The sequence below is a fragment of the Lathyrus oleraceus genome, chromosome 6, assembly GCF_024323335.1.
Source record: "Lathyrus oleraceus cultivar Zhongwan6 chromosome 6, CAAS_Psat_ZW6_1.0, whole genome shotgun sequence".
Lineage (NCBI taxonomy): Eukaryota > Viridiplantae > Streptophyta > Magnoliopsida > Fabales > Fabaceae > Lathyrus > Lathyrus oleraceus.
Window position 1 is genome coordinate 482,483,763 of NC_066584.1, and position 3,659 is coordinate 482,487,421.

The following is a 3,659-nucleotide window of genomic DNA, read 5'->3' on the forward strand; positions in this document are numbered from 1 at the left end:
GCTATTTAATTTTTAATGTTTTATTCTACTGTTTATTTACATTGCATGCCTGGAATGAGTCTGTTTATGCATGATATAGATTCTTATTTATTTAGCATGTCTGGCTAATTTGCCTAGGTATCGGTATGTAAAGTAAGCAGAAAGAGGGATCAAAACTAAGTCGGTCTATTCAAACTTAAAATTAGAATCAATCTTTTTATGGTCTTAACTTACAGGTTTAATAACAAGATTTTTTACAAAAGTAAAAGACATAAAGAAGTTGAAACCAACAGAGCGAGAGTTTGAGGTTTTAACTGGACAGTGTAAGTTAGTCATTAAATCTATCTCAGGGCGAGAGCAAGTTTTAGAATTAATTAAATTCTGACCTTTTTCCAAAAAGTATTTTTAAAGATTGAATGTGAGGACGAGAGTTAAGCATTTAGATTTAATTGTATAACCTAGGTCAACAGAGCGAAAGTTTGAGATAAGGGTGTTTAAAACGGTCAGTATTTTCTTAAAAAGAGTTTCTGCAACTTTATTGTTTTCAAAATATGATTTTTGACTTAATTATAAGTGACAGCAACATTAACATAAGATCATGGTTTCTTCAACAGAGCGAGAGTTTGAGATAAAACCTTTAACCAATAAAGTTAGTCGAAACGATTTATTTTAAAACCGAGAGACCGACAAGGAATTGATTCCCTAGTTTTGACGAACTACATACCGATATCCGTTTTATTAATATTTAATCTAGATCTTAGTTTAGCTCTTAGCTCCTTTCCCCAAACAATCAAACATTTTCACCTTAGATTTACATAGTAACCTTAGATAACGGTACATCGATTCATAAGTCCCTGTGGGATCGATATCTTTTAAAACTACGCGATAGAACTGTGCACTTGCAGTTTGTATCCCATTCTCGACTCACACAGTCGAGCGATCAAGTTTTTGGCGCCGTTGCCGGGGACTTCTATTCAATCGATATCGTAACTCTTCCGTTACGCTGTAGAGACTAAGGTTTCTTTTTCCTTCTATTCTTTCTTTCGTTGATTTGTATGCCACGCACTCGCTCTCAAGGCGAACCGCTCTATTTACGAATCAACGATATCGAACTATATCTCCGAGTCTTACGACGAATTCGGGAATATCGTGCTGAAAACGATCTCCCTCCTATAAACCTTCCTGATATCAAAAACATTTTTCCTTCTTTAACCGAGATGGCAGAACCAGCTCGTGCTCTTAGAGATTACGCCGCTCCATCGCAAGATGAACCGCATTCAAGTATTGCTCCGCCCGCAATCGAAGCAAACAACTTTGAACTTAAACCTTCACTGTTGCAGGTTGTGCAACAGAACCAATTCTCTGGAAATCTTACCGAAGATCCAAACCTTCATTTATCCATATTTGTTCAATATGCTGATACTGTTAAAGCTAATGGTGTCACTTCAGAGGCAATTCGACTTCGTCTTTTTCCTTTCTCATTAAGAGATAGCGCTAGAAGATGGCTTCAATCTCTACCTTCCAACTCAGTCACCACATGGAACGAGTTGAAGAAAGTTTTTCTTGCCCGATATTTTCCGCCAAGCAAAACAGCTATGCTAAGAGCCCAGATAAACGGATTTAAACAGAAAGACAACGAGTCTCTTTTCGAAGCATGGGAAAGATACAAAGACATGATGAGACTTTGCCCACACCATGGTTTGGAAGACTGGTTAGTAATTCACACATTTTATAATGGTCTCTTATACAATACAAGGTTAACAATAGACGCCGCTGCAGGTGGTGCACTAATGAACAAACCTTATGCTGATGCTTACCAGCTTATCGAGAGCATGGCCCAAAACCACTATCAGTGGGGAACCGAACGAACAACAGTGGAAAAACCTCAACCGAAAACTGGCATGTACGAGATAAGTAACCTTGATCACGTTAATGCAAAAGTGGATGCTTTGGTCCAGAAAATTGAAAGTTTAAACGTATCACCACCAACCGCCGTGGTTGCTATAACTCAGAATTGCGAGGTCTGTGGAATCCAAGGCCACACTCCTGCGGAATGTCAACTCTTGACTGGAATCCAAACAGAGCAAGTAAACTATGCTCAAGGAAGCCCCTATTCGAATACCTATAACCCAAATTGGAAGAACCATCCAAACTTTTCATATAAGAGTAATAATGCTTTATGCGCACCTGGACAGTCTCCGAATCAAACCCCATCTATACCTCCGGGATATCAGAAACCAAATCCTAACAATAATACCCCTAGAAAATCCAACTTGGAAATCATGATGGAAAACTTTATAGCTTCCCAACAACAAACCAATAAAGATTTCTTAAACCAGAACATACACACTGGCGAACAACTTAAACAACTAGCAAGCAAAGTAGATGCCTTGGCTACGCATAACAAAATGTTAGAAACCCAAATATCTCAAGTAGCTCAACAACAAGCACCTACTGCTGCACCAACCGGTACATTCCCTGGACAGCCCCAACCTAATCCGAGAAGCCAAGCTCATGCAATTATATTAAGAAGTGGAACGGAAGTGGAAGGACCGTCTGATCCAAGGATAGAAAACCAAAACCCTAAGAAATCTACTGAGGAAAGTGAACCTAAGGAAAAGGAAGAGAGTAATAAGGATACCCTAGAAAAGAAGGAACCTTATGTACCTCCACCACCTTACAAACCACCTATACCTTACCCTCAAAGGCTTGTTAAAACCAAAGATGTAGGCCAATTTAGAAAATTTGTCGATCTCCTTAAGCAATTAAACGTTACAATCCCATTTACCGAAGCTATTACGCAGATGCCCTCATATGCTAAATTCTTAAAAGAAATTCTTTCTAATAAAAGGAAACTTGAGGATAGCGAAACCGTTACACTCCCTGCCGAATGTAGCGCTATAATCCAAAACATGCCCCCTAAACTCAAGGATCCGGGTAGTTTCTCTATACCCTGTCACATAGGAAAATTTGTCATCGACAAAGCCTTATGCGATTTAGGAGCCGGAATTAGCGTTATGCCTCTATCCATATGTAAGAGACTGGAAATGGGAGAATTAAGACCGACCAAGATGTCTGTACAACTAGCGGATCGTTCCATCAAATATCCTGTAGGAATCCTTGAAAACGTTCCCGTACGCATAGGTCAGTTTTACATTCCCACTGACTTCACAATTATGGACATTAGAGAAGATGATACTACACCTATTATACTAGGAAGACCATTCTTAGCAACTGCCGGTGCAATCATAGACGTAAAACGAGGACGACTCACCTTCGAAGTAGGCGAAGAGAAAATTGAATTCATTCTTTCCAAATTCTTGAAAGCACCTGCAATAGAAGATACATGTTACTTCATGGATATCATCGATGAATGCATAAAAGAAGCAGAGTCAGGAGAAGACAAATCATCAGACCATCTTTTAGAAGACAAATCTAAACAATGCTTAGCAATAACACCAGATCCTACGCAGTGTCTTAACAAACCAACCCCTGATTTGAAAACACTTCCCAAAAATCTGAGATATGAATTCCTAGACTTAGAACTTGAACGACCCGTGATAGTCAATGCAGATCTAGGAAGACTCGAAACAGAAAAACTCCTACATATCTTAAGAAAATATCCAACCGCACTAGGATACCACATAACCGATCTTAAAGGAATAAGCCCTTCTATTTGT

At 38.9% G+C, this 3,659-nt stretch overlaps 1 non-coding gene across 1 annotated transcript; it reads right to left on the reverse strand.

The window, feature by feature from the left end:
* Positions 1–1,574: 1,574 nt before the first annotated feature.
* LOC127099642 (small nucleolar RNA R71) lies at positions 1,575–1,681 on the reverse strand. The gene has a single exon (XR_007794122.1). It is a non-coding gene; the product is annotated as a small nucleolar RNA R71 (small nucleolar RNA).
* Positions 1,682–3,659: the final 1,978 nt, after the last annotated feature.